At 50.4% G+C, this 24,237-nt stretch overlaps 2 protein-coding genes across 2 annotated transcripts in view; one reads left to right on the top strand and one right to left on the bottom strand.

Annotated features, from left to right (window-relative positions):
• The window catches only part of RANGAP1 (Ran GTPase activating protein 1), a 55,169-nt gene extending 44,681 nt beyond the window's left edge, over nt 1–10,488 (bottom strand). Inside the window, exons 1-2 of the mRNA XM_025400403.1 lie at nt 9,700–10,488; nt 9,327–9,509 (exon numbers count right to left, since the gene is read on the bottom strand). The gene's annotated coding sequence lies outside the window, so the exon portion shown is untranslated. The remainder of the gene's footprint in view (nt 1–9,326; nt 9,510–9,699) is intronic.
• Nucleotides 8,632–24,237, top strand: part of ZC3H7B (zinc finger CCCH-type containing 7B) — a 66,543-nt gene continuing 50,937 nt past the window's right edge. Inside the window, exon 1 of the mRNA XM_025400396.1 lies at nt 8,632–9,057. The gene's annotated coding sequence lies outside the window, so the exon portion shown is untranslated. The remainder of the gene's footprint in view (nt 9,058–24,237) is intronic.

Raw genomic sequence — 24,237 nt, 5'->3', positions numbered from 1 at the left:
CCTCGTGATCCGCCCGCCTCGGCCTCCCAAAGTGCTGGGATTACAGGCGTGAGCCACCGCACCCGGCTTGTATTTTTTTAGTAGAGACGGGGTTTCACCGTGTTAGCCAGGATGGTCTCAATCTCCTGACCTTGTGATCCACCCATCTTGGCCTCCCAAAGTGCTGGGATTACAGGCTTGAGCCACCGCGCCCGGTCTCCTGATTCTATCTTAAACCTCTTTACAAATGGGGAGACTGGGGTTTGAAAAGGAACAGGGGGTTTGCCCAAGGGTGCCCAGCAAGTCAGGAGAATCAAGAATCATCACTGTTTCTGGCCAGGCACGGTGGCTCATGCCTGTAATCCCAGCACTTTGGGAGGCCGAGGTGGGTGGATCACCTGAGGTCAGGAGTTTGAGATCAGCCTGGCCAACATGGTGAAACCCCATCTCTACTAAAAATACAAAAAATTAGCTGGGCATGGTGGCGGATACCTGTAATCCCAGCTACTCGGGAGGCTGGGGCAGGAGAATCTCTTGAACCTGAGAGGCGGAGGTTGCAGTAAGCCAAGATCAGGCCATTACACTCCAGCCTAGGCAACAAAAGCAAAATTCTGCCTCAAAAAAAAAAAAAAAAAAAAAAAAAAATCACTGTTTCCAAGCAACACACTACTTATCTTCTCTCTCCTTCCAGCCCTTTTTACAGCTTTCTCTCTTTCAAGTTATCACCTGACAGCTAGTCTGCCTGGCCCAAGAAGTATAACCATAGTCTTTGACAAATGGATGGTGTCATCCAAGACTATCTTGTTCCTTATTTCAACAAATGAAGAACTCAGGCCCAAGTTACAGTTTGACTTACACATGAGACAAGGCTGGGCACGGTGGCTCACAACCAGCTGTAATGCAAGCACTTTGGGAGGCCAAGACAGGAAGACTGCCAGAGCCCAGGATTTGAGACCAGCCTGGGCAACATAGTGAGACCCTGTCTCTATTAAAAACAATTAGCCAGACATGGTGGTACATACTTGGAGTCCCAGCTACCAGGGAGGCTGATGCAGGAGGATCCTTGAGCCCAGAAGGTGGAGGTTGGTTGCAGTGAGCCATGGTCAGGCCACTGCACTCCAGCCTGAATGACAGAAAAAGACCCTGTCTCGAAGAAAAAAGGAGAGAGAGAGAGAGAAAGAGAAAGAGAATAGAAGCCAGGTCTCTAGGGTCCTTTTCTATTATTATTATTATTTTTATTATTATTATTATTATTTTTGAGACGGAGTCTTGCTCTGTCGCCCAGGCTGGAGTGCAATGGCACGATCTCGGCTCACTGCATCCACTGCCTCCCGGGTTCAAGCGATTCTCCTGCCTGAGCCTCCTGAGTAGCTGGGATTACAGGTGGCTACCACCATGCCCAGCTAATTTTTGTATTTTTAGTAGAGATGGGGTTTCACCGTGTTGGCCAGGCCAGTCTAGAACTCCTGACCTCAGGAGATCCACCCACCTTGGCCTCCCAAAGTGCTGGGATTACAGGTGTGAGCCACCATTTCTGGCCTTCTGTGGTTGTTTTCAACATACATACTTCACTCGTGAGTGCGAGGTGAGTTTAAGGGGGAATCAGGAGAAGCAGAGAGTGTTCCAGGCCTTTCTCTGTTAACAGTGCAGGCTTCTTTTGTTGTTTTTGTAAAGAATGTTTCCAAGACAAAAGCAGGCTGCCTCTGATTAGTCTGGTTTACTTAACTGAGTGTTTTAAATTCCATTCTGGTGCCTGAAAACAAACTTAATTGCCAATTGTAAATGGAATAAATAATAATATTTATGTTGGATTCCTGAAAACAGACCAAGGCTGCTGACTTGCTATTTAGTCAGATCAAAAACAAATGGCTAAAGTATGCCAGACATGTGAGGAATGTGGAGAGATATTCCCAACACCCAATGGGGTGCTCGCCTGTGGCCCCTGGAGAGAGATGGGTCAGCCCACCTGCAGGGCAAGGCAGCCTCCCTGAGGGTCCCCTCCACTGGCGGGAGTGGGTTGGCTGCATCATCTATGAAGGACACTTGAACTACATCTTTCTCAGGGCTCAAGCCAGGGACTTCCCACTAGAGCAAACTATTTTTTTAACTTTGAGAAATATCATTAAAATAATTCATTTGTTCTACAAATAGTTATCAAACATCTATGTTCCAACAGGCACCATTCCAGCTCCTGAAAATCCAGTGATGAAAGAGATTGAAAAGGATTGAAAAGGATGGTGTCTATGGAGGAGCTTACATTCTGCTCTAATATTTATGGAGGATTTCCCAGTACCAAATGGTTTCTGGCAGATTATCTTCTCTTTTAATAATTCCTTCATCGGCCGGGCACGGTGGCTCAAGCCTGTAATCCTAGCACTTTGGGAGGCCGAGGTGGGCGGATCACGAGGTCAGGAGTTCAAGACCAGCCTGACCAATATGGTCTCTACTAAAAATACAAAAAAATTAGCTGGACATGGTGGCACGTGCCTGTGGTCCCAGCTACTTGGGAGGCCTAGGCAGGAGAATCGCTTGAACCCAGGAGGTGGAGATTGCAGTGAGCCAAGATTACACCACAGCACTCCAGCCGCATTGACAGAGTGAGACTCCAATCTTAAAAAAATAATAATTCCTTTTTTTTTTTTTTTTGGTGGAGTCTCACTCTGTCTCCCAGTCTGGGATGCAGTGGTGCAATATTGGCTTACTAAGAGGAGGTTCTCTTGAACCTCTGCCTTCTGGGTTCAAGAGATTCTCCTGCTTCAGCCTCCTGAGTAGCTGGGATTACAGGCATGTGCCACGATGCCTGGCTACTTTTTGTATTTTTATTTTATTTTACTTTTAATTTATTTTTAAATTTTTATTTATTTATTTATTTTTTTTCAGACAGAGTTTCGCTCTTGTTGCCCAGGCTGGAGTGCAATGGTGTGATGTCGGCTCACCGCAACCTCTGCCTCCCGGGTTCAAGTGATTCTCCTGCCTCAGCCTCCTGAGTAGCTGGGATTACAGGCACATGCCACCATGCCCGGCTAATTTTGTATTTTTAGTAGAGATGGGGTTTCTCCATGTTGGTCAGGCTGGTCTCAAACTCCTGACCTCATGACCCACCCGCCTTGGCCTCCCAAAGTGCTGGGATTACAGGCATGAGCCACCACGCCCGGCCACACTTGGCTAATTTTTTGTTGTTATTGTTGTTTTGAGACCAAGTCTTGCTCTGTTACCCAGGCTGGAGTGCAATAGCGTGATCTCTGCTCACTGCAATCTCTGCTTCCCAGGTTCAAGCTATTGTCCTGTCTCAGCCTCCTAAGTAGCTGGGATTACAGGTGTGCACCACCACACCTGGCTAATTTTTGTATTTTTAGTAGAGATGGGGTTTCACCATATTTGTCAGGCTGGTCTCAAACTCCTGACCTCAGGTGATCCGCCCACCTTGGCCTCCCAAAGTTCTGGGATTATAGGTGTGAGCTACCATGCCCGGCGTTGGCCTCCTAAAGTGCTGGGATTACAGGCATGAGCCACCGCACCCGCCAATTTTTTGTATTTTTTGCAGAGTTAGGGTTTTGTCATGTTGCCCAGGCTGGTCTCAAACTCCTGGGCTCAAGTGATCTGCCCACTTCGGCCTCCCAGTGTTGGGATTTTGGGTAAGCCACCATGCCCCATCGAGTACAGTGCTCATATTACCCCGGTCTTAGTCACCTCAGGCTGCATGACAAATACCATAGACTGGATGGCTTAAGCAGTAGCCATCTCACTGATCTGGGGGCTGGAAGTCCAAGACCAGGGTCCCAGCATGGTCAGGTTGTTGGTGAGGGTTGCCTTTCTGGTTTATAGATGGCTGCTTTCTTGCTGTATCCTCACCTGGCAGAGAGAGAGATCATCTCCCCAGTGTCTCTTATAAGAGCACTAATTCCATTCATCAGGGTTCCATTTTCATGACCTAATTATCTCCCAAAGTCCCCACCTCCTAATACCATCAAATTAGGGATTAGAGATTCAACATACGAATTTTTTTTTTTTTTTTTTGAGATGGAGTCTCGCTCTGCCACCCAGGCTGGAGTGCAGTGGCGCGATCTCGGCTCATTGCAACCTTTACTTCCCAGGTTCAAGCAATTCTCCTGCCTCAGCCTCCCAAGTAGCTGGGACTATAAGCATGTGCCACCATGCCGGATTAATTTTTGTATTTTCAGTAGAGACGGGGTTTCACCACATTGGCCAGGCTGTTCTCAAACTCCTGTGCAGGGGCCTTTGAAAACAGTATGCTGAGAATAGATAGGGCTCAAGGACAGTATCTCCAATTGAACTTTTAATGAACTCCCGTAGGCGCCAAGAAGGCGGGCAGATAAAGAAGAGCATAGAAACAAAGAACTGAGTAGAAGGTTACATCTGGGAAAAGAAAGTTTGTTTTGCATTGCATTCTTTCTGCTGACGTGGGGTTTATGGAGCATAAATAAAGTGAGGCGGAGGCTCTGAGCGCGGCCGCCATGTTCTCTGTGTGTCTTTGTCTTTTGTGTGTTCTTTCATTCTCTACCACCCCCGGCACGGACCCCAACACTCCTGACCTCGGTGATCCACCCACCTTGGTCTCCCAAAGTTTTGGGATTACAGGTGTGAGCCACCGCGCCCAGCCTCCTTTCAGCCCTTTTCTCCAAGCCTCCTCACCTCTGGTTGGGGTCCCCCAAACAATTGAACAAGTTGGTACCAACTTGAAGAGATAGGAGGCTGGTGTCCCGCTGAATCCCCAGTGAATGATGGACAGTCCTCTTCAAGGATATGTGTTTGTTATTTCACCAGCAACCTGGGGTGGTGGAATCACCAGACCATTTGCCACCTAGTTCACTTGAGGCAAAATGCAGCAATCCAACTGGCCTCAGCATCCTCATCGATGAAATGAGAATGATAACCATGGTGGTAAATGTGATAAGTTGTCAAGGGTGTTTCATTGTAAATTGCCTAGGGGGTGTGTGAACTGATACACACACACACATATATGTGTGTATATATATAATTTTATTTTTTTTTGAGACAGAGTTTTGCTCTTGTTGCCCAGGCTAGAGTACAATGGTGCAATCTCGGCTCACTGCAACCTCCACCTCACGGGTTCAAGTGATTCTCCTGCCTCAATCTCCCGAGTAGCTGGAATTACAGGTGCCCGCCACCACACCCAGCTAATTTTTGTATTTTTAGTAGAGATGGGGTTTCACCACATTGGCTAGCCTGGTCTCGAACTCCTGACATCAGGTAATTCGCCCACCTCAGCCTCCCAAAGTGAGCCACCATGCCCAGCCTGACATTTATATTTATTCAGCCTTCACTACATGGTTTACAGACATTATTCACTATAATCCCCCACCCCCTGCCATTTTTTTTTTTAAGATGGAGTCTTTGTCGCCCAGGCTGGAGCGCAGGGGTACAATCTCAGCTCACTGCAACCTCCTTTTCCAGGGTTCAAGGGATTCTCCTACCTCAGCTTCCTGAGTAGCTGAGACTACAGGCGCACTGAATCACCATGCCTGGCTAATTTTTGTATTTTTAGTAGAGACAGGGTTTCACCATGTTGGCCAGGCTGGTCTTGAACTCCTGACTCAAGCAAGCCTCGCAACTTGGCCTCTCAAAGTGCTGGGACTACAGGCGTGAGCCACCACGCTCGTATTTCATTAAAATCCTTAAGTCAAACTTTATGTGGATGCAGTTTCCTGATCCTTATCTTACAAATGAAGAAATTGATACTGCTAGATTGCCAAGGTCACACAGCCAGCGAGTGGCAGGGCTGGGGACCTTGGTCCTCCTAATAATTGCCTTAGTGACATAAGCACCACACCATCCAGCCTCCCTAAATTGCCAGGCGCAGCCTCTCACTGCCTCTAGCCCATGATCTTGCATCTATCCCAGGTGTCTTAAGGGTTGATTTCCCACTAAACAGCAGAAATGTCTGATGGCCACTGAATTCTGTTTTCAGATCTGGACAAAAGCATCTACCTTCTTCATGCCAGAGGCTTTCTTTTTTCTTTTTTTTTTTTTTTTGGCAGGGTCTTGCTCTGTCGCCCAGGCTGGAGTGCAATGGCGCAATCACGGCTCACTGCAGCCTCAGTCTCCTGGGCTCAAGCAAGCCTCCCACCTCAGCCTGCTAAGTAGCTGGAAACACACACCTGTGTCACTACACCTCACTAATTTTTTGATTTTTTCTAGCGATAGTATCTCACAGGCTGGGTGTGGTGGCTCGTGCCTGTAATCCCAGCGCTTTGGGAGGCCAAGGTGGGTGTATCATTTGAGACCAGGAGTTCAAGACCAGCCTGGCTGACATTGCAAAACTCCATCTCCATTTAAAAAAAATGCAAAAAACTTAGCTGGGCAGGGTGGCACATTCCTGTAATCCCAGCTACTCAGGAGGCTGTGGCATGAGAATCGCTTGAACCCGGGAGGCAGAGGTTGCAGGGATCCAGGATTGTGCCACTGCACTCCAGCCTGGGTGACAAAGTGAGACCTTGCTCAAAAAAAAAAAAAGAGAGATGGAATCTCACTGTGTTGCCAAGGCTGGTCTAGAACTCCTGAGCTCAAGGAATCTTCCCACCTCAGCCTCCTGAAGTGCTGGGATTACAGCTGTCAGCCACCTATAATCCCAGCACTTTGGGAGGCCGAGGCAGGAGGAGGATCACTCGAGTCCAGGAGTTGGAGACCAGACTGGACAACATGAGACCCTATCTCTACAAAAAATTTTAAAAATTAGCCAGGTGTAGGGATGTGTACCTGTGGTCTCAGCTACTTGGGAGGCTGAGGCCAGAGGATCATTTAAGCCCAGGAGCTGGAGAGCTGGAGACTGCAGTGAGCCATAATCATGCTACTATCCTCCAGCCTGCGCAACAGAGTCAGATCCTGTCTCAAAAAAAAAAAAAGGTAAACACAGCTCCGGGTTCTTGTCTCTCCTAGAACTTACCACAGTGCATTTAAATATTTAAAATTCGGTTCACTGTTATATCCCCAGTTCCTAAGATTGTGTCTGGCACAAATGCTTGTGGAAGAGATAACATTTGTAAAGATAAAGTCTGCCAAGCTCACAGCTGATCTGAAATAAATTAAAAATATATACACATGTGTGTATGTGTGCATGTGTGTAAAATGAAGAGGATTAAGAAGGAAATCTGAGAGAACTCTTGAGAGAGTCCTCCAAGAATTAATGGGGCAGGTAGTGATAAATGAACACTCTTTGGATCATGAGCTATGGATTCAAATGTAGGCTCTTCACCAGTCCTGAGGCAGTATCATGGATATGCATAGCTGGTCTGTCTGGTTAATCTCCCCTTACCTAGTAGGCCTTCTAAGCAGCCTCAAATCCTTTCTAGAAATATCCCTGGCAAAGATTCTCTCCTTGACTAAACTCTAGGCTCCCCTGAACTTTTCAACTAGGCCTTGACTTTTGGACTTCTGTGTTCATCTTTACATTGTCCAGTTTTTTGTTTTGTTTTTAGGGACAGGGCCTTGCTCTCTTACCCTGGCTGGAGTGCAGGTGGCATGATCATCACTCACTGCAGCCTCAAACTCCTGGCCTCAAGTGATCCTCCTGCCTCAGCCTCCAGAGTAGCTGGGACTACAGGCGCATGCCAGCTAATTCTTTAATTTTTTGTAGAGATGGGGTCTCACTATGTTGCCCAGGCTGGTCTTGAACTCCTGGGCTCAAGTGATCCTCCTGCCTAAACCTCCCAAAGTGCCGGGATTACAGGTGTGAGCCACTGCCCCTGGGCCACACTGTCCACTTTTGGTAAGAATCCTGCTAAGTTGGTTTAGCTAGACTCCCCCATTCTCCAAACCTGATTGTCAATATCTTTTTATTAATATTATTATTTTTTGAGATGGAGTCTCACTGTGTCTCCCAGGCTGGAGTGCAACGGCACAACCTTGGCTCACTGCAACCTCCACCTCCGGGGTTCAAGTGATCCTTCTGCCTCAGCCTCCTGAATAGCTGGGATTACAGGCACCCACCACTAAGCCTGGCTAGTTTTGGTATTTTTGTAGAGACGGGGTTTCACCACGTTGGCTAGGCTGGTCTTGAACTCCTGACCTCAGGTGATCCGCCCGTCTCGGCGTCCCAAAGTGCTGAGATTACAGGCGTGAGCCACTGCACCCAGCCCTGATTGTCAATATCTAATCAGGTTCCTCATTCTCCACAATCCCTCAGGTGATGTGTGATCACCTTGGCCTGTCTTCAGCCAGAATCTTGTTAGATGGGTTTACGCCAGAATCCTCTTTTATCTCTGATGCAGTTTCCTATGCATTGGCCCTCAATCAGTGGCTTTGCTCCTTCCTTATAAATTCCCATTGCCCATGCTGAATTCTGAATTGAGCCCAAATACTCTCCGCGACCGCAAAACCCACTGCAGTGGTCCCTACATCCATCATGATGCCAATAAAGTCGGCCTTATACTCTTTAACAAGTGTCATTCAATATTTTTTAACATGCTATACATAAAACTCCAGCCAAGCGAGGTCCTGATTTTCCTGTGTCTCCAGTTCCCATCTGTGAGAAGGGTTTTGGGCAGCCTTTCATGAAAGCACCTGGAAGCCGGAGGGGGGGCTTTTGACACAGATGGGGAAGGGCGGAGGCGCTGGGTTTAAGCAGCATTAGCCCAGAAATGCAGAACTGCCACAGGAAACCCCCCTAAAAGGCAGGACACTTTTAAAGAAAATAAAGGTGAATTCCAGGCTTGAGCTTTCGACGGGGAATGGGGCTTCTCCGACTCGCCCACCCCCTTCTCCCCAGGTGCGCAGCCCGCGCCGCCCACCCCGGGCGCGGCGAGGCGACGGGAGCCGCGCTCTCTAGGACCCGAGGAGGAAGAGCTGCAGGGAAACGGTGCCTCCAGCGGGTGCTGCCGCGAGCGGCCGGCCGAGGGGCTGGAAATGAAAGTAAAGCGCTCCAGAGCCACATGGACGGAGCTGCCGGGGCGGCGGCGCCGGGAGCAGGATGCGGCCGCCCGTAATTAAATAACATTTACTCTTATTATTACTAATAATAATAACGTAATCATACCTCTAGTCATAGCATACCATTTATCGGGCTCGGCGCAGGCCCGCGGGGAGCGCAGCCCGGCGGAGGTAAGTGCTTGGCGCGGCCCGAGCCCCGCGGGGCAGAGGTCGGGGCCACCGCGTCCGGGGCCGCCCGCGCGCGAGGGTTCGGGGACGCCCGGGCCGGGCCGGGCTGGGCTGGGGAAGAGGCGCAGAGAGCCCTGTCCAGGCCGGGGCCGCGTGCTGGGCCACCTGGAAAGTGGGATTTTGCAAAAAATAAATCGTCTCTAAACCCCCATTTCCTTCCTCCTTTTTGGGGATCCCGGTCCCCATGCCCTGCCCCAAAGTTTCAAAGTTACCGTGCGGCCGGGGGCACCTGGCGCTGGGGAGACTCGGCCGCCCCTGCAGCCCCCAGGAGGTGTCTTGAAATTTTCGTGGGGCCTCTCTCTTCGGCGTCCGGAGCTTCTGGGGCGCCCAGATGCTTTGCCGACCCCGCGCAGAGGGTCTCGGGGGCTGGCAGGGGCGTCAGTGGCAGGGCCCCCCTTCCTTTTGTGTTCGCCTTGGCCCCGCAGCACCCGCAGTTGGAGGGGCCGCGTCGAGGGCCGGGGAGCGGGGCCGCCCGACGGGCCGCCCCTTTCGGCTGCGGCGGCCACGCGAGCCCGGGGATCCGGGGCCTGCAGCCGGGCCCGCGGGAAGGGGGCGGCAGGACAGGGGGGCGCGGTCTGGGCCTGCTGGGCAGGGGGGCGTTTCCGGTCGCAGGATCAGTCTGTGGACTCCGAGGCCTGTGGGAGGCCCGCGGCAGTCCAGGGAATGCTAGGGGGCTGCCGATCCCGGCTCTGGCGTCTGGGGAGGGGGCGCCCTGACGGGGCTGGGGGCCTGGGGGCCGCCGACCCCGGCCTTATACCCCCATCCTGCCCGCAGTGAGCCTGAGGGCCCCCCTCCGGGCTTGCTCCCTCCTCCTTTCCCCTCCTTTCTCCTTAACTCTGTCTGTTTTGGGTGTTTATAAGGCGCCTGGTTGGGGGGACTTTCACAGACAAAGCCGTTTTCCCAGGGGGAAAAATAATCATAAAAACAGCTCACTCTGATAGAACCCGATGGCCGTGTTGCCAACAGGGAATTGAGGGGGAAGACTAGGGGGCTAGGGCCCTGCGTGGGGAGTCTGGGGACTCGAAAGGGGACTGGGCGTGAGTGGGGAGCTGGTGGTCAGCGGTTTTATTTCTCGGGTTGCTAGCTTTGGCATCAGACTTTGAACCCCAACTTCTTGCCATATTCTTCAGCATCTGCAGTTCAGCCTGATGAAAATAGCAGCATGCAGATCCTTGAATTTTCACACAAATGAGATAATTATAGTACATATAGCAACTGTGTTGGACACAAAATGCTGGCGGATGGAATCTTTAGTTCTACTACCAATACTTCCCCCACACACGTACAGCCATCCCCTCCGTGGTGGTCTTCTTTCCAAGCATGTTCACCTCCCACAGAAGTTGGACTGCAAGGTGGAAATGACACCTGGTCAACACTCGGATGGAGCATGTTTGAGAAGTGGGGAGACTTAAGGTGGGAAGAAAGAGCCTGTCCAGGAGGGATGATGGGAGAGAGACTTTGTTGTCCCTGAGCTGGGATAAAGTTTCTGTTCCGTAGGTGCTGTGTGTTCTTAGCTGCTGGCTTTTGTATAGGTTAGACAGGAATGGAGGTTTTGGTAGATTACTGCGGGGCTAAGAAGCTTGGTGGGATGCGCTGATGTCTCCAGTCTTAGTAGGAAAGCTGAGACGTCAGTTGAGACATGGATAGAGAATCTGAAAATAATCCCTCAATCTGAAAATAATAATCCCTTAAATATCACTTTTTAGTTTATAACAAAAGGGCTTTCACATGTGTTGGCTCATCTGTCCTCCATAGCAACTGTGTCAGGTAGACATTTTCCAGATGAGAGACCTTAGGCCGAATTGTGAGTCTTGCCGGAAAGTCAGATAGCAGAGGTAGGATTCCCACCCAGTTTTCTGGCTCCGAATCGTCACCCTTTCCCAGAGTCCTGGGCCACCTTAGCAAGTTACTTTTCTTTTTATTTTTTATTTTCATTTATTTTTTTGAGACGGAGTCTTGCTCTGTTGCCCAGGCTGGAGTGCAGTGGTGAGATCTTGGCTCACTGCAAGCTCCGCCTCCTGGTTTCACACCATTCTCTTATCTCGGCCTCCCAAAGTGCTGGGATTACAGGCGTGAGCCACCCTGCCTGGCCTTCTTTTCATTTTTTATTTTGAGACAAGGTCTCACTCTGTCACCCAGGCTGGAGTACAGTAGCACAATTGTAACTCAGTCTGCTGGCTCGGCTCAGGCAATCCTCCTGCCTTGGCCTCCCAAAGGGATAGGGTTACAGGCATGAGCCACCAAACCTGGCTGCTACAAGTTACTTTCTTTGTTTCTTTCTTTTTTTTTTTTTTTTTTTTTTTGGCGAAGGATCCCTCTGTCGCCCGGGCTGGAGTGCAGTGGCCGGATCTCAGCTCACTGCAAGCTCCGCCTCCCGGGTTTACGCCATTCTCCTGCCTCAGCCTCCCAAGTAACTGGGACTACAGGCGCCCGCCATCTCGCCCGGCTAGTTTTTTTTTGTATTTTTTAGTAGAGACGGGGTTTCACCGTGTTCGCCAGGATGGTCTCGATCTTCTGACCTCGTGATCCACCCGTCTCGGCCTCCCAAAGTGCTGGGATTACAGGCTTGAGCCACCGCGCCCGGCCCTGTTTCTTTCTTTTTTTTTTTTTTTTTTTTGACAGAGTCTCACTCTGTTACCCAGGCTGGAGTGCAGTGGCAGGATCTTAGCTCACTGCAACCTCTGCCTCCTGGGTTCAAGTGATTCCTGGGCTCAACATATCTGGATTCAAGTGAACTCCTGGGCTCAACGTATCTGCCCACCTCGGCCTCCCAAAGTGCCGGGATTACAGGCGTGAGCCACCTTATGCCCATCTGCAAGTTACTTTTCTTTTTTTTTTTTTGAGACGGAGTCTTGCTCTGTCACCCAGGCTGGAGTGCAGTGGCCAGATCTCGGCTCACTGCAAGCTCCGCCTCCCGGGTTCACGCCATTCTCCTGCCTCAGCCTCCCGAGTAGCTGGGACCACAGGCGCCCGCCACTTCGCCCGGCTAGTTTTTTGTATTTTTTAGTAGAGACGGGGTTTCACCGTGTCAGCCAGGATGGTCTCGATCTCCTGACCTCGTGATCCGCCCGTCTCGGCCTCCCAAAGTGCTGGGATTACAGGCTTGAGCCACCGCGCCCGGCCGCAAGTTACTTTTCAAGTGCCTCTTGTGAGATGCTGTGGGGCAGGTTTGCAACTGACTTTGTCATTTATTATCTGGCTGGAAAGAGAAACTTCACTCCAGTGAATCAATGAGAACACAAGAATTATGGTGTCAATGCAGTGGGAGTGGAGAGAAGAGAGCTCAAGGTTACCTGAAAAAGTTAGAGAAGTCTTCTTCTAGGAAGTAGAATTTGAACTTGAAAGAATGGGGAGGCTTGCCAGGGTGGGTTAGCCACAATTGCTTCTGTGCTGGAAGGTTGACTTACATTCTCTGTAATTGTTATAGTAGCTCCATGAGGGGTAGGCACTGTAATCTCCATTTCACAGATGAAGAAATTGAGAAACACAGAATTTGTGTGCCCAGCCCAAGGTCAATCTGCAGGATTTGAATCCAGGCCTTCTTGACTCTTGAGTGTGCTCCTGACCTCTGCACCACCTTCCTCTCAGATACGTAAGCAACAACAGGGACTGGCCTGTAATCCCAGCACTTTGGGAAGCCGAGGCAAGCTGATCACTTGAGGTCATGAGTTCAAGACCAGCCCTGGCAACATGGCGAAACCCAGTCTCCACTAAAAACACAAAAATTGGGCCGGGCGCGGTGGCTCAAGCCTGTAATCCCAGCACTTTGGGAGGCCGAGGCGGGTGGATCACGAGGTCAGGAGATCGAGACCATCCTGGCTAACATGGTGAAACCCCGTCTCTACTAAAAATACAAAAAACTAGCCGGGCGTGGTGGCGGGCGCCTGTAGTCCCAGCTACTCGGAGGCTGAGGCGGGAGAATGGCGTGAACCCGGGAGGCGGAGCTTGCAGTGAGCCGAGATCGCGCCACTGCACTCCAGCCTGGGCGACACAGCGAGACTCCGTCTCAAAAAAAAAAAAAAAAAAAAAAAAAAAAAAAAAAACACAAAAATTGGCCAGCTGCAGTGGCTCATGCCTGTAATCCCAGCACTTTGGGAGGCCGAGGTGGGCGGATCACGAGGTCAAGAGATTGAGACCATCCTGGCCAACATGGTGAAACCCCGCCTCTACTAAAAGTACAAAAATTAGCTAGGTGTGGCGGTGCATACCTATAATCCCAGCTACTTGGGAGGCTGAGGCAGGAGAATCGCTTGAACCCGGGAGGCAGAGGTTGCAGTGAGCCAACATCGCACCACTGCACTCCAGCCTCGTGACAGAGTGAGATTCTGTCTCAAAAAAAAAAAATTAACTGGGTATGGTGTTGGGTGCCTATAATCCCAGCTACTTGGGAGGCTGAGGCAGGAGAATCTCTTGAACCTGGGGGGTGGAGGTTGCAATGAGACAAGATCATGCCACTGCACTCCAGCTTGGGCGACAGAGTGAAACTCCGTCTCAAAAAACAAAAACAGACCAGATGGTCTGAATTAGCAAATGCAACTAGGGTAGCACTGTCAGCAGGCTCCCCAAGACCAAGGAGTTCTCCTAAACTGGCTCTGTGTCCCAGGGCCCCGCGGGGCTGGCCCAGTGAAAGCACTCTCAATAGGTTTCTAACTGCAGAAAGCAGAAGGGCAGTGGAAGGAGGACCGGTCCCTGAGCTTGGGGATTTGAGCAAGTTTGGTTCCTTAGTGCCTGCTAGGTGCTGGCTCAGCACCCTGGAGGAGCTTGGAGCTTGGGATGAGATAGATATGGACCATTAATCTGAGCTTCCCAAGGACAGGAAGTGGGTCTGATTCACCCTCTGTGCCTCCAGCCCCAGAGGCAATGCCAGGATGACACACTCAGCCATTGTGTTGTCAAATTGAATTATGCCCCAGCGTAGAGGAGGAAGGTTTATTTTGCCCAGGAGTGGAAGGTCTTCCTAGAAGTGCCATTTGAACATCTGAAAGATAGGTTGAAAAGCCAGAGAAAGGGTGTTCTAAGCAGAGGCATTGAGATGGACAAAGGCAGGGATGTATAAAGAAGAACAGGTCGGCCGGGCGCGGTGGCTCAAGCCTGTAATCCCAGCACTTTGGGAGGCCGAGACGGGCGGATCACGAGGTCAGGAGATCGAGACCATCCTGGCGAACACGGTGAAACCCCGTCTCTACTAAAAAATACAAAAAACTAGCCGGGCGCGGTGGCGGGCGCTTGTAGTCCCAGCTACTCGGGAAGGCTGAGGCAGGAGAATGGCGTAAACCCGGGAGGCGGAGCTTGCAGTGAGCTGAGATCCGGCCACTGCACTCCAGCCTGGGCTACAGAGCGAGACTCCGTCTCAAAAAAAAAAAAAAAAAAAAAAAAAAAAAAAAAAAAAAGAAGAACAGGTCACCTGGTACAGCCACAGTCTAGTGGGCAGATATATGACTTTGAGTTCAAGTCAGGCTCTGCCATCATGATCCTTTTGATTCTCTGGGCCTCAGTTTCCCCTTCTAAAAAGGAGCCCTGAGATCTGATGATATTTAATGATAACCCATGCCTGGGGATTAGGATAAGAAACTCAGATGAAGGGAGCTAGAAGTGTTTAAAAATTTGTATTAATTTAGCAATCACTGGACCAGCAATTCTCTAGGCCCTGTTGCAAGTCCTTTTTCCTAAATTAGCTTATTTAATTTTTTTTTTTTTTTTTTGAGACGGAGCTTTGCTCTTGTGGTCCAGGCTGGAGTACAATGGCGCAATCTTGGCTCACTGCAGCCTCTGCCTCCTGGGTTCAAGTGATCCTCCTGCCTCAGCCTCCCGAGTAGCTGGGATTACAGGTGTCCGCCACCATGCCCAACTAATTTTTGTATTTTCAGTAGAGACGGGGTTTCGCCATGTTGGCCAGGCTGGTCTTGAACTCCTGATCTCAAGTGATCGATCCTCCTCGGCCTCCCAAAGTGCTGGGTTTATAGGCATGAGCCCCCACACCCAGCCTTTACTTAATTCTTTCAACAGGCCTATAGGGAGGCACTATAATTATCCCCATTTTACAGGTGAAGAAACTGTGGCATAGAGAGATTCCATGAAGTGCGGAAGGGGCAGAGCTGCAGAGCCAACCCAGGATGTCTGGCTCTAGAGCTGGCCTGGTGTGGGCCTGGGAAGGAGCCTCAGGGGAGACCCAACGTTATTCAGACAGCAGGTGTGGAGGTGCTGCAGCCCCAAGCTGGAGGCTCAGCCTGGGCTGATGATGGCTGTGCGTCAGCTCCCAGGAGCCTGCACAGAAGTCAGCTCCTTTCTTTTTTTTTGAGACAGAGTCTCCCTCTGTCACCCAGGCTGGAGTGCAGTGGTGTGATCTTGGCTCACTGCAACCTCTGCCTCCCGGGTTCAAGCTGTTCTCCTGTTTCAGCCTCCCAAGTAGCTAGGATTACAGGCACATGCCACCACACCCAGCTAATTTTTTTTTTTTTTTTTTTTTGTATTTTTAGTAGAGATGGTGTTTCACCATGTTGGTCAGACTGGCCTCGAACTCCTGACCTCGTGATCCACCCGCCTCGGCCTCCCAAGTGCTGGGATTATAGGCATAAGCCACCACGCTGGGCCTGAAGTCAGCTCCTTTCATCACATTTCACGGCCCCTGGAAAACAAGCTCGTTTTCCTTCGTCTGTCAGCACCAGCTACAGACTCCTTCCCACCGAATTCATTCCCCCCAGGGAGACTGTTTCTTTGCAGGCGTGTTGGTTGTGTTGGTGCCCGGTCGGTTGTGTTGGTGCTGTCTCCCCACCGGGCTATGGAGGCCCAGAGGGAGGGACATTCAGAACCCTTGTTCCCTTAAGAAACATCTGGTAAAGGCCGGGCGCGGTGGCTCAAGCCTGTAATCCCAGCACTTTGGGAGGCCGAGACGGGCGGATCACGAGGTCAGGAGATCGAGACCATCCTGGCTAACACGGTGAAAACCCGTCTCTACTAAAAATATGAAAAAAAAACTAGCCGGGCTCGGTGGCGGGCGCCTGTAGTCCCAGCTACTCGGGAGGCTGAGGCAGGAGAATGGTGTAAACCCGGGAGGCGGAGCTTGTAGTGAGCTGAAATCCGGCCACTGCACTCCAGCCTGGGCCACAGAGCGAGACTCCGTCTCAAAAAAAAAAAAAAAAAAAAGAAAAAAGAAACATCTGGTAACTTCAGTTCTGCAGCATCACAGCTCCTCAGCATCAGAGGCTGAGACACGAGCTTGGTGGTGATCGTGGGGATACGATCACCCATATAGCAGCATATAACACCCATATACCAGCAGCCCCCATATAGTTAACACCACTGTATACCAGCATCGTGCTTGACATTTCCTATGCATTCTCTTATTGAATCCACTTAACAGCTCTTCAAGGCCGGAGCAATCATTGGCAGCCCCATCTTGTAGATGAGGAGCCTGAGGCTCAGAAAGACTAAGTAACACTTCCGAGATCACACAGCTGAGGTAGAGAAGGGAGTCACATGAAGCCACTGGCATCCGAGGTCTTAGCTGCCATGCATGAGACAGCCTTCAAGTTACTTCCCATTTCCTCGAAGCTCTTTTCTTACCAGTCTGGAAATCCTAACTACCACCACCATTTGTGTCCTGCTGTGTCCACAGTCTCTCATTAATTGTCATGACAGTCTTTCGAGGTAAGGTAAGAGGTGTCCCTGTTTTTCAGAAGAAAAAGACTGAGGCATCACCCCACCACTGCTCTTCCTACCCAGTCCACACTGTGGTTTGGGAGGGGAACAGGGTATTAGATTCCCTGAGACCAAGAACCGTGTCTTCTGATTGGTTTGTGTTACTGAAGTGCTGGGGACGGCTGATGATCATTCCCTGAGCACTTCCTGTGAGGGCTGCAGGGAAGGTGGGGGCTCTGGCCCTCCTGGGGTTTTCAGAGGTCGCCCTGGTTCAGCTACGCCCTTGCTCCCTGGAGCATCCCTGTGTCATCCCTCTCCCTCCACAGGCTGAGGAATGCAGGGCAGGGAGCCCAAAGTCCTGAATTTCATTCCCAACTCCTGTTCATGCTGGCTATATGATGGAGGCACGATTATTTTGTCATTCTTGGCTTCTGTCTCCTTTTCTGTGAAATGGCCGTACTGATCCAGTCAAATCTGTGGCAGCGGTTGCAGTTGTGATCATTTAATAGCCTTCAGAATATTCCTGAATCTTCTTCACTGTCTGCCTTGATCCAGGCCTGGACTACTGCAGTAGCCTCCTAACCAATCTCCCAGTATCCTCCCTGCAGTAGCCAAAGGATCTTCTTGCAAAATAAATAAGCCCCTGTCACTCTTCTGCTGAAAAGTCTCCTGCAGTTTCCTGACACATGCAAAACACAGCCCTGGCTTCCGGCATGGCCTGTGAGTGGCTCTGGGACCAGCCTTGTCTGCCCCTTGCACTTTGCCTCCCACGTGGCTTGCCCTCACTCGGGCGTTGCAGCCACGCTGGCCTTCTGAGTTTTCCTGGAACATTATCAGCTTGTTCCCACCTCGGGGCCATTGCCTGTGCCCTGTCCCCTGCTAGGTAGGTGCCCTCTTACCCCACCTCCTATCTTCCATGACTGGCTCCCTGTCTCTCTTAAATGCTAGCTTCCCCCTAACGGTCTTCCCTAAACTCCCAGTCTGCTTTCTTTCTTTTTTTCTTGTTTTGAGACAATCTGGCTGGAGTACAGTGGTGTGATCTCGGCTCACTGCAACCTTGACCTCCTGGGTTCTAGTGATTCTCCTGCCTTAGCCTCCTGAGTAGCTGGGATTAGAGGTGCCCACCACCACACCCGGCCTAATTTTTGTATTTTTAGTAGAGATGGGGTTTCACCATGTTGACCAGGCTGGTCTTGAACTCCTGGCCTCAAGTGATCCGCCCACCTCGGCCTCCCAAAGTGCTGGGATTACAGGCGTGAACCACCGTGCCCGCCCCTAGTGTGCTTTCCATCACTCCATGCCACGCTTCCTGCTTCAGCTTCCTTGTGACTCTGATCTCTATTTTTACTTGTCGTGTGCATTTCATGCTGGTTTATTTGTCTTCCTGCCCATGGATGACAAGCTCCACCAGGGAAAGGACTTTATTAACCATGTTCCCCTAGCACCTGGTAGATCCCCTTTGCACTAAAAGTGCTTCATGGTTATTTGTTGAATAAATGAATAATAGTAGCAGGTTGGCCACAGAATAGCCCTTGCCAAACAGCCCACGACTGGGCAGGGAAACTGCAAAGAAATCAACATGGACTGACTGAAAACTTACAGGATAATTATGTCTGTTGTGAGTGCTCTCTACAGCACCCAGTTCAGCAGAAATATGAATTTCTGACCCCTTCTGGGGGAAGCACACCAGGTGGATCTGCAAAATTGTCTTGTCAGGTGTGTATCATCATCCCTGTCTCCCAAATGACAAAACTGAGGCTCAGGGAGGTGCCCTGAAAGCCAGCGTGGAACAGTGCTGGGCTTTGAACCCAGGGCTGGTGGATTGCATGGCCCAGCCTGCCTCCCTGTCAGCACCAGGCACCAAAGCAAGCAGAGCAGCGCTGGAAACTATCTTGATGCCACAAGGATTTTCAAGTTCCCTGGGAGCAGGAGCAGTGACTAACTAACTGCTCAAGAGGAACAGGGTACGCCGCAGTGTTAGACAGTCACTCTGAGCTATGGGCCTCTGGGTGACTCTGGCTTATTTTTTTAATACTTGCCTATAATTTCCAAAGCTTTTACAATGACCTTCTGTTACTGTTTTAAAAAGGGAGTTTTGTTTTTTTTGTTTTTTTTGGAGTCTCGCTCTGTCACCCAGTCTGGAGTGCAGTGGCGCAATCTCAGTTCACCGCAGCCTGTGCCTCCCGGGTTCATGCCATTCTCCTGCCTCAGCCTCCTGAGTAGCTGGGACTACAGGTGCCTGCCACCACACCTGGCTAATTTTTTTTTTGTATTTTTAGTAGAGACAGGGTTTCACTGTGTTAGCCAGGATAGTCTCAATCTTCTGACCTTGTGATTCGCCCGCCTCGACTTCCCAAAGTGCTAGGATTACAGGCATGGGCCATTGCGCCCGGCCAAGGAGTTGGTATATTTTAAGCATCTCACTTTAAGCACCACATCTGGTGGGTCTTGATGAAGAAGCTGGAGCAAGGCTGGATGCGATCGCTCACGCCTGTAATCTCAGCAATTTGGAAGGCCGAGGTGTGCGGATCACTTGAAGTCAGGAGTTCAAGACCAGCCTTGCCAACATGGTGAAACCCGTCTCTACTAAAAATACAAAAAAAATTAGCTTAGCATGGTGGCGCATGCCTGTAGTCCTAGCTATTTGGAGGCTGAGACAGGAGAATCGCTTGAACCTTGGAGGTGGAGGTTGCACTGAGCCGAGATTGAGCCACTTCACTCTAGCCTGGGCGTCAGAGCAAGACTCTGTCTCAAAAAAAAAAAGAAAAAAAAGAAGCAGCTGGAGCCCAGGCCCCCTGGGGACAGGGATGTGGGTTTGAACCATTCCTGTGCAGTTTGGCCCCAAGTTGTTGGCAGGGTAAGACAAGATTATGAAAGTAGAAGCCCTTTGTAACCAGAATGCTGCCATCGGAAACAGGAGTGTGCTTTGCTACTGACTCTTAGTTTAGTTTGTGGGGCAGGGACCAGGGAGTTGGGGAGGTCTGGGGAAGTTTCCTGAACTTTGGTTTCTGTTCAAGGTGAGCCAGTTGACAAGAACACAAGCTGCAGGTTGCCATTTCACATTCATTCCTGGAGCCGGGAGCCCTGCCAGTAGCTCCAGCTTTCTTCCTCAGCAACAATGTGGCCTTGGGCAAGTCACAGATCCCCACCATGCTTCACTTTTCTGTGAAAAGTGGGGTAACAAGCACCTACCTTTGATATGACTGGGTGGATAAATAATATGATTCGTTAGAATAGGGTTTCTAAATCTTTTCAGACCTGTCGTGTTTTTAAATGTATAAAGTGCCAGCCTAGGCAACATGGCAAAACCCTGTCTCTACAAAACGTACAAAAAGGCCGGGCGCGGTGGCTCAAGCCTGTAATCCCAGCACTTTGGGAGGCCGAGACGGGTGGATCACAAGGTCAGGAGATCGAGACCATCCTGGCTAACACGGTGAAACCCCGTCTCTACTAAGAAATACAAAAAACTAGCCGGGCGAGGTGGCGGGCGCCTGTAGTCCCAGCTACTCGGGAGGCTGAGGCCGGAGAATGGCGTGAACCTGGGAGGCGGAGCTTGCAGTGAGCTGAGATCCGGCCACTGCACTCCAGCCTGGGCGACAGAGCGAGACTCCGTCTCAAAAAAAAAAAAAAAAAAAAACGTACAAAAAATTAGCCAGGCATGGTGCAGCGTGCCTGCGGTTCCAGCGACTCAGGACGCCGAAGGTGAAATGATCGCTGGAGCCCAGGAGGCGGAGGCTGCAGTGAGCTGAGATCCCGCCACTGCACTACAGCCTAGGTGGCAGAGCAAAACAAAAACAAAAGTATAGGCCAGGCGTGGTGGCTCACATCTGTAATCCCAGCACTTTGGGAAGCCGAGGTGGGCGGATCACTTGAGGTCAGGAGTTCGAGATCAGCCTGGCCAACATAGTGAAACCCCATCTCTACTAAAAATAAAAAATTCACTGGTCGTGGTGGCGGGTTCCTGTAATCCCAGCTACTTGGGAGGCTGAGGCAGGAGAATTGCTTGAACCTGGGAGGCAGAGGTTGCAGTGAGCTGAGATCGCGCCACTGCATTCCAGCCTGGGTGACAGAGTGAGACTCTGTCTCAAAAAAAAAAAAAAAAGAAAAAGTATAAAGTGAAATACACGGGTTTACAAAGGAAAGCAGTTCTCCTGGATTATAGTATCAATTAAAACACCAAATCTAGCAGTCTAATGGAACTCCCCTAATTTCTTTTCTCTCTTGTTTTTTTTCCTGAGACGGAGTCTCACTCTGTTGCCAGGCTGGAGTGCAGTGGCACAATCTCGGCTCACTGCAACCTCCGACTCCCTGGTTCAAGCGATTCTCCTGCCTCAGCCTTCTGAGTAGCTGGGATTACAGGGACGCACCACCACACCCAGCTAATTTTTGTATTTTTAGTGGAGACAGGGTTTCACCATGTTGGCCAGGATGGTCTCGATCTCCTGACCTCATGATCCGCCTGCCTTGGCCTCCCAAAGCGCTGGGATTACAGGCGTGAGCCACTGCGCCTGGCCCAGAACTACCTTATTTTTTTATTTTTATTTTTTTTGAGATGGAGTCTCGCTCTGTCGCCCAGGCTGGAGTGCAGTGGCGCGATCTCGGCTCACTGCAAGCTCCGCCTCCCGGGTTCACGCCATTCTCCTGCCTCAGCCTCCCGAGCAGCTGGGACTACAGGCGCCCGCCACCACGCCCGGCTAATTTTTTCTATTTTTAGTAGAGACGGGGTTTCACCGTGGTCTCGATCTCCCGACCTCAAGTGACCCGCCCCCCTCGGCCTCCCAAAATGCTGGGATTACAAACATGAGTCACCGTGCCCGGCCTCACCTTTTTTTTTTTGTTTTTAGCCTGCATTCATTCGTGTGTATGTGTGCATGTGTGCGCTTGGGTTTTGAGCGGGGAAGTGACGTTGGCGTATGCATTACACAGATATCCCTGACCACTAAATGGGAGCATATTGGAGGGGGCCTATTGGAAACTTGGCAAGAGATGTTGAAGACCTGAGAGATAGCCATGCTTGTGGAGAGGATATGAGGGACTGCAAGGTGGGGAAATATTTATGAGGTAAAGGTGGAAGAAACTGGGGGTTGGCTGAGAACAGGATGATGCTCAGAGCTGTGAATAGAGTCAGGGAATAATGGAAGAGGAGTAGGATTAGGGGAGAAGACGCTGAGTTCAGTTTGGAATGTGTTCAGTTGGAGAAACACCCAATCCAGCTGAGATGGCACCAAAGAGGACTTTGAACACAGAGGCATCTAAGTTGGTCTTAAAGGAAGAGTAGGAGTTGGGAAGGTGTGTGTGGCAGAGGCATTCCAGGTAGAGGGCGCAGGATTAAGAAAGGCATGGAAGTCATAGGCAGCCTGGATATTGGACTTCCAGGTACCACTACTCAGAAGATAAGAGATCTGGCCGGGCGCAGTGGCTCAAGCCTGTAATCCCAGCACTTTGGGAGGCCGAGGCGGGTGGATCACGACGTCAGGAGATTGAGACCATCCTGGTTAAAACGGTGAAACCCCATCTCTACTAAAAATACAGAAAAAGTTGCCGGGCCTGGTGGCGGGCGCCTGTAGTCCCAGCTGCTCGGGAGGCTGAGGCAGGAGAATGGCGTTAGCCCGGGAGGCGGAGCTTGCAGTGAACTGAGATTGCGCCACTGCACTCCAGCCTGGGCGACAGAGCGAGACTCCGTCTCAAAAAAAAAAAAAAAAAAAAAAAGAGATCTGAGGCTGAAATACTGGGGAGGGGGGTGGGCCTGGCAGGAAGAAGAGATAGGTGAGTCATTAACATGACTCATGTTATCATGAAATGCAAGAGCTCATCTAGGGAGCGGGTAGTGAAGAGAGCAGGAGCACTGTCCCTTAAATGGAAGCTTGGGAATGTTGGTCTTGAGACCTGGGCAGAGTGAGAAGAGCCCCTAACAGAGAAATCTGCTTCTTTTTTTGTTCCTCAACCATGCACGGAGGCATCTCCATGACAATACATAGAGATTCAATAGCTGCATTGTATTCCATGCTATGGATATAGTATAATTTAATTAATTAAGTTAATCCTTTAGTGGTAGACATTAAGGTTTCTTCTCTTTTTTTTTTTTTTTTTTGAGACGGAGTCTCGCTGTGCCGCCCAGGCTGGAGTGCAGTGGCCGGATCTCAGCTCACTGCAAGCTCCGCCTCCCGGGTTCACGCCATTCTCCTGCCTCAGCCTCCCGAGTAGTTGGGACTACAGGTGCCCGCCACCGCGCCCGGCTAGTTTTTTGTATTTTTTAGTAGAGACGGGGTTTCGCCGTGTTAGCCAGGATGGTCTCGATCTCCTGACCTCGTGATCCGCCCGTCTCGGCCTCCCAAAGTGCTGGGATTACAGGCTTGAGCCACCGCGCCCGGCCACTTACTCTTAAAAATAATACATCCTCGGGAGGCTGAGGCAGGAGAATGGCGTGAACCCGGGAGGCGGAGCTTGCAGTGAACCAAGATGGCGCCACTGCACTCCAGCCTGGGTGACAGAGCGAGACTCCGTCTCAAAAAAAAAAAAAAAAAAAAAAAAAAAAAAAAAAAAATCCTAGCTGGGCGTGGTGGCTCATGCCTGTAATCCCAGCACTTTGAGAGGCTGAGGCGGGCAGATCGCCTGAGTCCAGGTGTTCAAGACCAGGCTGGACAACATGGTGAAACCCTGTCTCTACAAAAAATTAGCTGGGCATGGTGGCACATGCCTGTAGTCCTAGCTTTTCGGGAGGCTGAGGCTGCAATGAGTTGAGATTGTGCCACTGCACTACAGCCTGGGCAATGGAGTGAGACTCTCTTAAAGTAGTAATAATAATAATAATAATAATACGTCCTACACCTGTAGTCCCAGCTACTTGGGGAAGCTGAGGTGGGAGGATTACTTTAGCTGAGGAGGTCAAGGCTGAAGTGAGCCATGATGGAGCCACTGCACTCCAGCCTGGGTGATACAATGAGACCCTGCCTCTAAAATAATGATAATAAATAATAATAATACATCCCTGGCTGGTCATGGTGGCTCACGCCTGTAATCCCAGCACTCTGGGAGGCTGAGGTGGGTAGATTCCTTGAGGCCAGGAGTTCAAGACTAGCCTGAGCAATGTAGTGAAACACTGTCTCTACAAAAAATACAAAAAAAATTAGCCAGGGGTGGTGGTGCGTGCCTGTGGTCCCAGCTACTTGGGGGGCTGAGGTGGGAGGATCGCTTAAGCCTGGGAGGTCAAGGTTGAAGTGACCTCCAGCTTGGGCGACAGAGACCCTGTCTCAAAAACAAAACAATTATAATCATACTACATCCCTATGCAAATATAATTGAGTACATACTACATCTCTATGCAAGTATAATTGAGTACATGTGCAGGGATTTTCATAGATTAAATTCTTGGAAGTGAAATTTCTGGGTCAAAGTGAAAGGACATTTTAGCATTTGGAAGATTTTTGGCTGCAAGCAACAGAATTCCTAGCTCAACATGGGAGTTTGTTTTCTCACATAAAAAAC

The sequence above is a fragment of the Theropithecus gelada genome, chromosome 10 (assembly GCF_003255815.1).
Source record: "Theropithecus gelada isolate Dixy chromosome 10, Tgel_1.0, whole genome shotgun sequence".
Taxonomy (NCBI): domain Eukaryota; kingdom Metazoa; phylum Chordata; class Mammalia; order Primates; family Cercopithecidae; genus Theropithecus; species Theropithecus gelada.
This window is presented reverse-complemented; position numbering and strand designations above follow the sequence as displayed.